This window comes from Plectrocnemia conspersa, unplaced genomic scaffold (genome assembly GCF_051122295.1).
Source record: "Plectrocnemia conspersa isolate PC_06_02 unplaced genomic scaffold, ASM5112229v1 ptg000013l, whole genome shotgun sequence".
NCBI lineage: Eukaryota > Metazoa > Arthropoda > Insecta > Trichoptera > Polycentropodidae > Plectrocnemia > Plectrocnemia conspersa.
The window spans coordinates 17549054-17563616 of NW_028277177.1; the positions used below are offsets into that span (position 1 = coordinate 17549054).

General features: G+C 28.9%; 1 long non-coding RNA gene across 1 annotated transcript in view; it reads left to right on the plus strand.

The window, feature by feature from the left end:
• The window catches only part of LOC148227447 (uncharacterized), a 151828-nt gene that overhangs the window by 8188 nt on the left and 129077 nt on the right, over nucleotides 1-14563 (plus strand). The window contains exon 2 of the long non-coding RNA XR_015811960.1: nucleotides 3314-3345. This is a non-coding gene — a long non-coding RNA (uncharacterized LOC148227447). The remainder of the gene's footprint in view (nucleotides 1-3313; nucleotides 3346-14563) is intronic.

Genomic DNA, 14563 nt, shown 5'->3' on the forward strand with positions numbered 1-14563 from the left:
AAAGATATAAACGCTCGGTGCAGCACCGAAATTTTAATTCTCAAACTATATTCGCATTATATAACCATAATTTATTTTTGATGGCGAATAAGAGACATTTTAAGTAAATGAAAACAATAAATATATTTTAAATTAGAAATCAATAAAATACGTAACAAAAAATCCATAAATCATAAATTGGCATATCCGCTCACTCAGGGTGTTTTACATGCCACTTTCACTGCCGGATAGATCCATCGATCATCTAAGCTTTGACTACCATTTCCTGCGATTCGTTTGTGCGTTTATGCTATTTTTTGTACTCTAAACACGCCGAAAATGATGAGCGTTTTATTCCTGCTGAACGCGAAACATCTATCGCAAATTTGTTTACCGCAAAACTGTTTAATGTTGACAGCTTCCGTTAGGAGCTTCCGCCCCCGGATACCCTAAACCTGTTATGCGACTATAGATAAAACAGGAAACTGTGTAAAGCTATTAATTACCAATTTGCCTATATATTTTTTTCAACATTGCGTAATGTCATAACATTTTTAATAAATCATACCGCGTTAAAATAGTTATTTACAGTAATTATGGAGTTATTTACAATTAATATTAGTAAATCGATTAAATATGTAAATATATCGACGATAAATCATTATCTAATAATATAAGAAATAGGCGTGTATGATTTATGCTAGCGTGTGAAAATATTATTAATTGATATTACGTTATTATTTTATTATCACGGTGTAATTAAAACGTAAATAAAAATATGTGTGCTTATAAAGATATTTTTATTGTTAGTCGTGCATGGTGTATATTCATCATTATACCAGTAGTACGCGTTTCAATAAAAATGATACACCATTCGATTGAATCTAGGCGCGTTCATGTTCGAATATCACGCGAATCTAGCGCTGGCCCACTTATAAAATATTGTTTTATTGTTACAGTCATTATTTATTGATTATCGATAAGTTGGAGAAGAAAGGTTAAAGATCGCTGGCCTCGTTTCGATTAGCAAAAAAACCTGATGCATGCATGATCAACAAAAGAAAAATAACAAAGCCTTTATATAACGCTACTATTGTATTATAGATTAATAAAACAATGGTAATAAATTATACCTAAAATACACATAATATTTAATTAATTTAAATTATATCATATTATTGTACATTTTTAAGTTGTTTAAAAATATTTTAAAAATAATTATAGATTATTGTACTGAAATATAATATTGCAGTTGAGATTTATAATAATAAATACTTAATAATATATATTATCAATACATTTATAATAACATAAAAGCACTGCCATATAAAATAATAAGCTTTATAACAATGTTTGAAGAAATGCGGTTATCTTATATATATTTAACAAGAAAATTATTTGTTTTATATTCCGTAATAAAGTAAATTTTTAACACTTATGTAAACCATCTTTAAATTTTAAGATTAAATTATATTATTTAATAAGCTAAATAGTAATAAATTTGGCAACTAAAATGAATATTAAACATGTCAATTATCTTATTTTGTATTTGAAAAGCAAATATTGACGATGCACTTTATCAGACTTGACATTTTATTTTTATAAACTACGGAACGAAAAATTTGCATTAAATTTTGCGTTATCAATGGAATACAGCGCAACGAAGTAGTGCAAATGATAAAGAAAGATTTTTTTATTTTTTTTTAAGAATGCTATAGCGAAACCAAAGACTTTTTAGATCTTCTAAGCCACATCATCCGATAAAAATTTTCAAGGACTGCATTTAGAATTTAATATTTATTTAGGATACAGTTTAACCCATATTACTCAATAATTACAACTTTCATTTTCACACAAAAAACATCTAATGTAAGCACTGAGTTTTTTTTCGATATCTGTGCATCAATTTATGGTTTAATAATGAAAGTAACGATTCAAAGAGTATTTTAAATATTATTTTAATTTTACTTTTAAAGATACGTCATAAACAAGAAGTATATGGTATTTTTTATTATGAAGATATAAACTTATATAAGTCTTAAAATATACTCGAGTAAATCATTTTTAATAGAACATATCTGATTGCAAATCTGCAAGTTCACAAGCAATGTATCAATGTCTATTAAAATAGAGTAGCATTTGCTGTTTTCAGAAATTTTAAAATCCACTCTCAAAGTCATGAGATAAAATAACAATTAAAGCCGCATATTTTTTCTGTTTACATGGCTTAGTTCATACACTGTTTTAATGTAAATTAAGTTACTGTTATTATTCTCAGGTAGACACAATTTCGGTTTAATTTTTAATGCCGACGTTGTATGAAACATTAAATTTATTAACTGGTTTTTATCTAGAAATATGTATATTCAGTTCATTTAAATAAGCAATGACATGCACTAGAAATGTTAAATTAGCCATTATCAAATTCAAGTGCAGGTTATCATTTTTAGTTCATATTTTAGTTCGTATTTAATTTTTAATAATATTGATATGCGGGCCGTATGGACAAGTGTAGTGGATCAAGGGTTAAACACAAAAGCAAAATATCCACAAAGTTGAGATAAATGCGAATGCTCCCATGAAAAAACCAAAATAACTTTAAAAATTGATCTTTCGATTGTTTTGCATTTTTTTTGAAGAACTTGAATAAATAATAAAATAGCATGTTTTATTTAGAAAAAGAATGTATCTTATATTTTCACATATATCTAATATATATTATAATACATCGTTAATGGACATATTTGATATCTAGACTTCATCACATCATTTACAAAACCATCATGGTTACTCTATATATAATCACAAAAATAACACATGCCTTTGAATAGTATCAAACTTCATCAAGACGTCTTATTAACGGTAACCCAAATTAAGCCTAACGTATGGCATCACAAAATAAACCGTGTAATTGATTTTATCGGTCAGATACCAAAATTGGTTCAGCGGCTGGCATCTGACAAGAGGCGGTTGAAGCTCCTTGGGTCGATTCCTAGAATCGATTTGCTTAATTCATTTTTAACTATAGCAAGACGATTAACAATTCATGGAGGTTACGCGAAAAAAACACATCTCAATACGATGATGATGGATTTGAATTAAGTCATTACGTACAGTCTAAAAGGATATGCGTATAACGTTAATTATATAAAAGACTATTTTTTTACTATAATAATTTCCACCGTTAAGAAACATTTTACGCAATATTAAAAAAAGTAATGGCGCGTACATATGTATTTATGCTCAAAATAAACTGTATAATTTGTGAAAGAAAATCATCAGCCTAACCGATAATTAACGGATCAATATTAAATTGCATTTTTTTTTGTTTCAGATACATCTCGGAACGATCTATAAAAAAGAGCGGTAAGTGTAATTTTCGTAAACGTTGTTAGTTTTGAGCTTAATCGCTCGTGTAGATTTTCTCTTCTCAGATTTACGTTTCTTTGGAAATAGCCCGATTGCGTTACGTACGAAATTGGCGTCCGAGAAGTTATTATGAGCAGTCAATAGCAATAATAAAAAAACTATTATTGGCGTGAGTGTAATATAATGCATGTAAACTATAGAGATACGCATCGGCTGTCTTCCAATCTGGAGCAATAGAATAGTGATTTTTGAGGGTCATTCATGTCAGATTGCTTTCAACACGCCTTTTGTTTGTATAATAACATATCGGTATTTGAATCTTGTGAATGATATCAAGAAACCCAAGCAATTATTTTTTAAATATATAAATAAATCTAATAAATCTAATTTTATCGTTATTATAATAAAGTTTAACCATTTTATTGTAATTTTTGCATGTGGTGCATTTAAAACATTCCCATAAGTGTTGTGACAACATTATATTTTAATTTAATGCTATCCATAATATTATATTATATATATATTATAGCAATTATGAAAGATGAGATTGACGGATGTATGAAAACGTTTAATAAACAGTGGTAAAGCTCAATCTGTGTATATCATCTATTTTAAATTTATAAGTTCTTAATTAAATTTTACTGGATGTAGTTTAACGTAGCATTGATTAAAATCGCGTGGTTGTTTCTCATTGACGACTCGCGTGGGACAGTGTAACTCAGATTGATGTATCACAAGATTAGTATTTATTCATACGTACCAGGATGCTGCTTCTGCAATATTTCAGATGGTGTCGTGTGATTTTTTTATGGTCATCCCTGGCGGCAGGTAGAATTATCTATTGGCACAGCGGCAATAAGCCGTTCTAGATTGCAGATATAATGCCCGGTTCATTTGCATAGAATTATCGGTCGATTCGTGGTAAATGGTGCTAGTGACTCAAACATTCCTGACCGTATGAATTATTTTTGTCACATGTGCTATAATGTATTAGCGCAGATGCATATTATACACCATATATCAAATAATAAATAAATAACATCTAGGCTTAATTATATAAAAGCTCTAATCCTATTTGATTTAGATTTATATTATAATTTAAATTGTAATATATGTCTATTTAGAGCTAAAGTCCTAAAGCTTGAAGTTTTGTTAAATAAATATATAAAAAAGTAATAATTTACTTCATAGTCTTACATATTTTTACACATGATTAGATTTAAATAGTATAAATCTAATCCTAAATTAAAATAAAAGTTTTTTCTTATACAAACTAAATTAATTCTTCTCAATTATTATTATACTAGAGCATAATATTGTTGTATTTTATAAAATCAGACAGTATGTTGAAATACCCGAGTAATGATAAAATATATATATTATATGAGTATATAATTATTATATTATTCATTTATTTCAAGTTCTTATATGAGATATTTCTCGCTAATATATTTCAAGCATGCTAAATTTAGAGTAATTCTTTTATTGCATGATATTTTCTTTTGTATTTTGAAAACATACTATAATTTATCTCATTTACATAAAAAAAATGTTTTTTTTTTATTTTATTATTTCGGCGAATGAATTCTTGTTAAAGACATTCTATAGGCAATGATCCTTGCATTTTTTTGTTGACCGTCAAAACTATAAGAAAGGCAAAAGAAAATGTTTGCTAATCGCAATTCCTGAAGTCGGTCATAAAACTGCTGTCAAACGAAGTTTTAATAATAAATATCTGTCCCCTTCGTACTACTTGCTCTAAATGCAGTTGTAAAATAAACAGATTTAAACCATTATTAGGCTTAAACATTGCAGTTTTATACTACTTAAATGTATAAATTTTTATCTAAGGTAAATATTTTATGGGGATTCTTCAGAAATTTCAAAATTTTTCTTGAAATCAAAATATTTTATTTTGCATTATTAAAAATACTGATGTAATCTAATATTTCAAGAAAGTATTTTTTAAATCCACGGTGTATTATTACATAGGATAATATATATAGTTATACATATGTACAAAAATTACATAAATAGATATATATCCGTTAAATTAGAAAAATGTATTTGATCGATCGGAATTTTAAATATATAATAATCACTACTTCCGATTTTCCGATATGAGCATTTAAATAAATACTTTGTTTTATAAAATGAATTGTTTGTGCATTTATGTAAAGTTAATCTTCGGATTTTTCTTCAGAAAAGGATTCGTTGGAGAGTTATTCATAAGGTGTTCATTGTTCTGACTAATGCTCAGTCACACCTAATCTGTCTAATAACAATTCATTTTATGGAACATATATTGCTTATTTAAATTTTCCTCATTGAAAAACACTAACTTCCATATGAAATTCGAACCCAGATATTTTAGGTCAATAGTCAGCGACATACATTACTCGTATATGTGCTTGTAAACTTCTATTTATATGGTATATACATTTTTTTACAAAAATTAAGTTAAATTGAAAACCGTAATTAAAATATCTGTGATTTCACTTGAGCCTAACCTAATGCGTTACACCAGGAACTAGGTAGATATAATACTAATATGCATTGTAATGTTTATGGTATCAAACACGTTTATTTATGTACTATGTATTCAGCAATGTAATAAGAACCCATCCAAAGCAAAAAGTCTCTTAAATTCAAATAAGTCATTAATTTTTTTTAACTACTATTTTAAAATTCGTAAAAGCTATATTTTACAAAATAAATACATATATAGTTATTACTATAGTTAACACTAGTTACATAGTTATTACTAATGCTAAAAGAGACGTGCACGTTTTAAATAAAAATCTCAGTGAAATTTCAGTGAAGTGCTTACCATTTTATTTATTATATCCAATGTAACGTTTTTTCTTAAATGATTTTTCTCATATATTTCTGCAATTTAATAACGATTTCTAAAAAATAAGACATTAGACGAGAAGACGGGTATTTTTATCTTAATAAATAACTGATTGAGATGTCGTGAATATATTGTATAATTTAGATTTGTTTAAAAAAATCTTCTGCGTACCCTGTATTATTATATGTCTGCGGGTCATATTTAAAAGATAATTTATTTTAAAACGTCGCCATTTAACCATGATGCGTTTTTTGGTTTAGACTGAAGTGCTGTTACTTATTTGCCTTAGGGCTTAAACTAATTTATTATATATTATGAGTGTATTAAATTTAACTCGAGTGCATTCATTCGCCTAATTTATTTGCTAATCATATTGTAATAAATCCTGTATTATTTTTGATAATTGAGTTAAAAAGCATGATTTATTACTGTTAATAGTATAATGGTTAAGGCGCATCACGTACACTTTTTATGCGTCAAACGGAAGTTCAAACATTAATCAAAGTGAGAACGAACCGTCAAAATAGCTGTCAATCAAACAACCACTAAAAGGCTTTTAAATTTGAATACGCGCACACGATACACAAACAAATTGACTATTTGTTGAGTGATTCTTAGTCAATTCAACGACGGCCATATTATTATTTCGTATATTAATAAAATAGGAACAAAACGGACAATGTCGTCAATTGGACGCATCGGCAAGAATGCAATATGCGATTGGCATTATTCAAATCCTGTCGATGTCATGTGTGTTTCGTTTTGCATGGCTCACTTAGTTGAACTAGTGGATAGGCTCAGACATATATACTCAATGAATAAAACATGGAATGAATATGAGAATATCATTACGACATGTTGACGATCGAAGACACTGACGAGTTGTTCTTTGGCCAACTAACAATTCGGTATGATCTTGATCGACGACCACCGCTGAAATGGATAATGTTATTTGAGATAATCATATGTAACATCCAAACCTATTTACCGTTTAGTTTAATATACTTTTCAAATGCGAATTAATAATTGATTAAACATAATATGTATTTAAGTAGTTCATTTATTAATTAAATTTTCCTATATCCACTCTGACTTCTTGTAGGTTCTAGTCAGTGCTAACTGGTAGACATTCTTCCGTGATTAACGTATTGGTCAGTGTAGAATTTGAATATGCGGATGGAGTGGCCCTGGAGCGATGGTCTCGGTAAGACGTGGTTGGCCTTATCTCATCTCGGCATCTCAGCAGATGAGATCTGCTGATCATCGGAGCGATTCCATAGCCTGACTATATCCGTAGAGGATCTGACAAGCCATCCGCTGACGTCGAATGCTAATGTAATCACTTACTTCTAGCAGTCGGGTTCAAATTTGCCCTTAATGCCGAAGAAGGCAGCTTTTATTCTAAGCATTATAATAATACTAACTACTTTAATTGTATTATTCAGATCTCATTTAAATTTTTGTATTAATTTTAATATAATATAAAGTAGATCGCATTACATGTTAAGTATCATATGATATAAATATAATAAATAAACTTGTCTAAATGTAAGTATTTTTATTTAGTTTATTATTTAAAACATATTGCATCAGAGTCAGCTCACTCGCTAATATATGATGTATTATTAAAACAACAAAATAAACATAAGCTTGTTTATTTATATTATAAACCAATTTAATATTTGCATTGTTAAGACTTTAGGATAACTTTTGTATTATCTTTTAATAATGTTGCTCAAATTACATTCGAATTTTAACTGAGTATATTAGAGGCATTTTGAATAATAAATATTATATCATTACTGTTAAATAATTCCAGTTAGATAGTAAATATGATTTATAAGGCTTGCTATTTAAATTTTCTGACGTAACTGAATCTAACAATGAAAAACACGCAACGCGTATCTTCCGTATTCCCACTACTCAATAACCCGACCTTGTTAGATTCTTTATAGTTCTTAAGATACATAAAAATAACAATATTTTTTTATATTATACAATTTTTAATATTCCTTTGTATCATGCCAGACGTTAGCACAACAACACAATCAATAACTACTAAATAAATAGCAAAACATCATACTATAATCAGTATGCATCCAAGTGACATGCATTTTATTGATTATTAACTAGTATAACAGCTTACAATTATGTCACTTTGCATAACTAAGCTCGATTTTTTAAATTATTCATGGGTGAAAATATGAAATATAGGAAAACCCAATCTGTGGTCGATTATAATAAAAACTAATTTTAATCTTCCAGTCACATAGAAATTAAAAAAAACATTAGTGTCCTTATTTGATTCAAACCTAGGTCTTTTATATCGTTCTGGATATATGTATATGCTGATAAGCTATATCATTTTAGTTGTCTGTCAATATTTTCAGACACTTTAATACTTAAGTAAAATATCTATAAATATACATTTGTAATAATGAGCTTTTAATATTCTAAGCGCCATATTTGACCTTTTTTCCTTCAGTTTTAACCGATAGTTTTTGCCATTTATATTTATTTATTTTAACAGCTTAACGACCGGTATTTATTTGCCGAACTTTGCTTGGTGGCCGGACGATCTCACGGAAAAATGGCAAATAAATATATTTTTCAGTAAATTCCCTATAACATGTAAACCAATTAAGATATTGTATTCAAATTTAATATGTAGCTTCCTTATGATTTTACGCATAAATACCTGTCAAGTACGTTATGTAACCAGTGTTTCTAAACCTGTGGGTCCAATTTGTTTGAAATAATAGTTTCAAAAACAAATTTATATCATTGGCAAACATCTTACAAATACAAAGTAAGTGAGACCCTTCAATAGATTAGTATTAATTACCTGATTCTTTATCACTTTTTAAATTTAAAAATAAAAATTTTGATTTGTTATTTCTGGGTCACCATGTCTGACCATTTGTATGCCCATATTCACGAAATGAATTTACGGTACACTTCACTAAAAATATTTTGCTTATTGCATGTAAATAAATTAAAAGTAACATGTATGCTTTCAATATATTTTATATTCATCATTTTTATTCTTTCCATAATAATAATTTGGTATTATATAGGTGATAAAAACAAAAAACCAAACATAAATTCTCAGAACAGTTTCTTTCTAATTATATTGTATGCTTTGAGCAAAGGCCAACACCCATTTCTAAAAGGTTCATTGTTGACAATTTACTACCTGCACTTGCGATAGATAGATTGGTTTTAATCTTAGGAAAGATATTTTCTACCTAATTTTGTATTGGTTATTTACATGAAACACAAGTTAGATCAGCCCACAATATTCGCATACACTACAAGGTGTTTAGCAATTCACAAAAATATTATGATAATATTTTCTTTAAGAAATTATTATTAAAAAAAATAGTTTACGATTTTATCTAATGTTATTGTTAATTTATTATTCTTAATCTTATAACACATCTAAGCAGTATCTTTTTTACCAGCTTAACGCCCGGTGTTTTTTGCCGAACTTTCCTTGGTAGCCGGGAGATTTCGCGGAATAATAGCAAAAAATCACCTTTTTTAGTAAATTCCCTTTAACTTGTAAACCAAATAATATATTTTATCGAAATTTAATTTGTAGCTTCCTTATGATTTTTTGCATAAATATGTTGTAATTACGTCATTTAACCAGTGTTTCTAAATCTGCGAGCCGCATAATTAAGTGATGTAACGAAAAAAAACTTGTTTACAAATATAATATTAAATATTTACTATAAATTACAATCAATGTTATTCTAAAAGGGTAAATCGCCACTACCTGTTCCGTCTTATCAGCTTACCTTGTGCATACCTTTTAAGAATTCATCTATTAGGGTATATGACACTTTTTTTATTGTGGAAATCCCAAATTCGGGAATTCCACATAGATAAAAAAATGCATTTTATAATCGAAGTAATGCAGTATATTTAGTCTCCTCTAAACTATCGGTCGAAACGTATCGCGAAAATAGCTCTTCTGTCTGTGATCTTCGTGATTGTGATTTTGATTTAAAAATTTTATTTTCAATCACGGCAAAATGGACGAAAGAAATTAAACCTTTTTGGAAAATTTTGATGACGCATTGTCCAACGCCCCCAGTGATTGTGAACATAGTGATGTGTGCGAAAGTAATTCTAATTCAAGTGTACGTGAACAGACCGCGTGTGACAAATTTGCACTCATCCAGTTCATTTTCTTCATAATGACAAATGTTTTTACACGTATCACTCAGTGTAATTATGAAAATAAATGTGTTCGAAACGGTTGTACGCAGAAAATGGACGCCAAAAAATTTAGTGAGTGCAAATTATTATTTATTATAAATGGATATTTTTTATAAATCGTTTATACAAAAAATTTTAGAAGCATTTAAATATACATGTTATTAATTTAATTATCACATTTTTAAGCTAATGTGGTGTTCAAAAAAAATCGTGCACTAATCAACGTTGTCAAATTTCAAAAATTTCTTTAATGATTATTTAACTATTTTTGTAAATACGCAATTCACTGTTTTTATTATTATTAACTAACTTTTATTATAAATTATCACTTATTAATAACAACAACAATAAATAAAAATATAATATTCCACAATGCAAAAAATATGGTCACTGTAAGTGGGGAGCGGCTTAGAGAACCGTTACCAAACAACACACTAGCCCAAAAATATTAGAATATAACAAACTAAAATAGGCGACGACTCGTTGCATTGCGACGCAGTGGGATAAAACGACTCTTTTTACGAAAAATTAAAGCAAAATATAATTTATTTTATATTTTATATTAGGTAGAAGTAGTATACTACCATCTCGCATTATAATATAGGGGTAAACTGTATTGTATCATAGTGTATTTTTAATAAAAGAAGACGCATAACGCAGGACGCATGGGCGAGTCCTCGGCCGCTACAGAAGGTACTCTCAGGACTCGTGGGTGAGTCCTCGGTCGTTAAGCTGTTAATTTATATAATTTGATAAAGAATTTTATTGCTATAACACCAGGCCGTTTTTTGTGTATTACTACTGAAAGAAAAACTTTTTAAATTGAAAATAGCGTCATAAGCAATAAGCAATTTTTAAAAGATATCTTTTAAAATGAAATACAAAGTTTAAAATGAGACTTACACATTAGCATTTTTTTTAATTCGCAAAAAATACATTATAATGTATGATATAAAAAAAATTTCATTGAAACAGTATATTATAAATACAATATATTAAAATGTGTTTTTTATTGAAAATATTTAATTTATAAAATAAAACAGATTTTATTCTAAAAACAATTGCGTATTTTATTTTAAAGTCATGTATATAAATTATTTTATTTTAATTTATAATTTAATTATAAAATACAAACAAATATATTTGTAAAATAATAATCTTCCAAAAAATATTCTTAACGACATCATAAAGCCTTTGTACAAATGCAAACGTGTTATTTGGATGTTATAGACCTTATAATTCAAACACCGGCTCTTTATTATAACACCCTTCTATATGATTATTATTACCGGTATTTAACTATGGACCGTTTACTTCCTAGTTTTATGACTCATAATCATACATGTGAGCGATCATTCAAGAATGTATTTTTCACAGTCACATACTTTCACCTTTAACAAAGATTCCACGATGACCTTTCACAATATTACTACAAGAACCAGTAGTTGAAAATAAAATAAAAACATAGTACATTTTTTGGCCCAAGTGATTTACATATCGATCCATCGCGATGCTTAACGTTTGTGAATGCGTGGGACCCCGACCACAATTGTTTGAGATAAGATTTTAACATATTCTAATTAGAACATTCATTACAAAAACATTAGATTGTGGTTGATGTGCTTAGTAAAATATAAAAAAAATATTCATATTGTTTTATAATAATATATGTTCATTTCAAATCATGAATTTTCAACAAATCGGGCTGCACTTTAAAAAATATATTTTCTCCTCGATATGTAAATTTATTCAAAGACATATCCTCTTGATTTAAATATTCGTAGGTGCGAGATAAACAAGTCTGCGGGTGCTAGGAAATGAGTAGAAAATGTAAATGATAAAATGTAGAGTTAATTAAGGTGGGAGGTGCTCTAATCTGTACACAGCAGCTGAGATGACTATCTAAGATCCTGATTGCAAACCTCCTGTCTTCCTGATCGCGAAAGCTGATCATCCGCAATAAACCGTCGGTAATTGACTATAAACTCACTAATATAGCGTTTGTGTATCGCGATTATTTCAACGATGTTTTAATTCCTTTATTGCGTATAAATTGGATTACGCTGATCGCCTTTGTGGAATTTTAATTGAGTTGAAACGCTTAGTTATCCAGATTGATTTGAAAGATATGTATCCATCATTAGCGATTAATTAAAATAATTAAAAATCACATTGAGGTTTTCAATATAATTTTTAACGCAACATACAATCTTCTCCCGACAAACCAAAATATACCAGTTCATAAATAAATGGAAAAAAGTTCAACTTTACGGAAAATTTAACATCGTATGAATCGTCAGATATTAATATTTATGGTTGAAAATAACCCCAAGTTACCCGAGTGGGCTACTTTTATATGCGTCTACGTGATTTTTTCGCGACGTATTAATAATCAATGATGGCATTATTCCCATCACGTTGTGAATTTACCGAACAAAGTTTGCAGCACATTTCCATAATTTTCGATTCTATATTATATAATAAATTATATACGGTATTTTAAGTTGTATATGTTGTATAATATAAAACCTAGAAAGTTTAATTAATTAATTGGATATCACAGGTGCATAGTCGATTCAAATCGATCACTCTAGATGATTTTTTTTATTACATTAGATATTTAATTTACACGGTGAAACTCATCGAATCAAATTAACCACAGGTCATATTGTAGGTCACGCCAATTAATCCGTAAATCGAATCGAGCCTCACAAACGTACCGCTTTGTTTTATATCAAATTAATTAACGATTTCGCACGACGGATGTGTTTTGATTTTATTTTTTCATCATTATGTGTGTGTATGTGCATATAAATAAAATTTTATTGGTAGGAAGCGTTTGTAAATTGGCTAATGACGCCCGCTACCAATCTATATTATATTATTATACGTTGCTGTATGAGTTTTATACAGAATGTATAGAGAGATGCGTTTCGTTCGCGGGCATTGGGTAATTATAAAGATCACGACCAGACAAAATGGGATAATGGAAACGGGTTTGAACTATCGAAATACCAGATTCCAACGGAGGTCTCTCGCCGTTTTGTAATTCAGAACGGCGGGTCAACAGGACATATCAAGCCGGCGGAGGTCTGACAGACAAAAACCGACAATGAGGTCTTTTCTTCCCGTCACGATGTGCCGTTTTGACCACTGACGGCTGACGGGCATCTACGCCAAACGGAATAATAGAGCTACTCGTATTAAAAAAAAAATAGAAACGATTCTCGAATCGATGAGAAAATCTTTTTTACACATTTTTTTTTTGTGGTGAAACCTAAATATTTTTAAAAATAAAATATTGACTGAGATAAACTTTTCATACCCTCAAAATAACACAAATAAAAGAAAATATATATATTTTTAAGTCATTAAGAAGAAAACGCAAAATTTTTGATGTAACACCTACTCATACCTCGAGAAATATATTGCGACCCATAAATATCATAATTCGGACCAATACTTTAAGATTAGCAGTTTTAGGCACATCATACTAAATAGTTGACACTATTTTCATTTACTTAAATCAATATGTTCTCAGTTATTAATTCCACGTTGCATAATGTGAGACTCAACTTACTTCTTTGCGAATCAATAAATTTTCAGCTAGAATCCATTGGCAGAACATTTTGAGAGAATATTATTTAGAATCTGTGATTTAAAACCAGACACCATATGCAGCTCCAAAGCAATATTTTTCTCAAAGTATAGAAGGTGCAACGGCAGTACCAGCGGCGTGTCGTCCATACATGCGGTAGATTCAAAACGTCAATCCGCATGCACGGTTGATCGACTATAAACACGAGCACGTGTAACCGCTGAGTCGCTCACCATCAACCGTACATGCGGTTGACATTTTGAATCTACCGCATGTATGGACGGCACGCCACTGGTCAGTACATATACAACCTAATTATGACTTATAGTCAAGCTAATTCAAGTAGTTCACAAAAAATACGTTCTTTCTTACTTCACATATCAAAATAGACAAAACAATATAATGAACATATAAAAAACAAGAATTGGACGCATCCATCATTATCAGTATTTTTATCAGTTCTTCCTGACATATCACTAATTTAAAAATCGATGATTGAGGAATTTAAGAAAATAACTTTGAGCATTTTAGAAGCA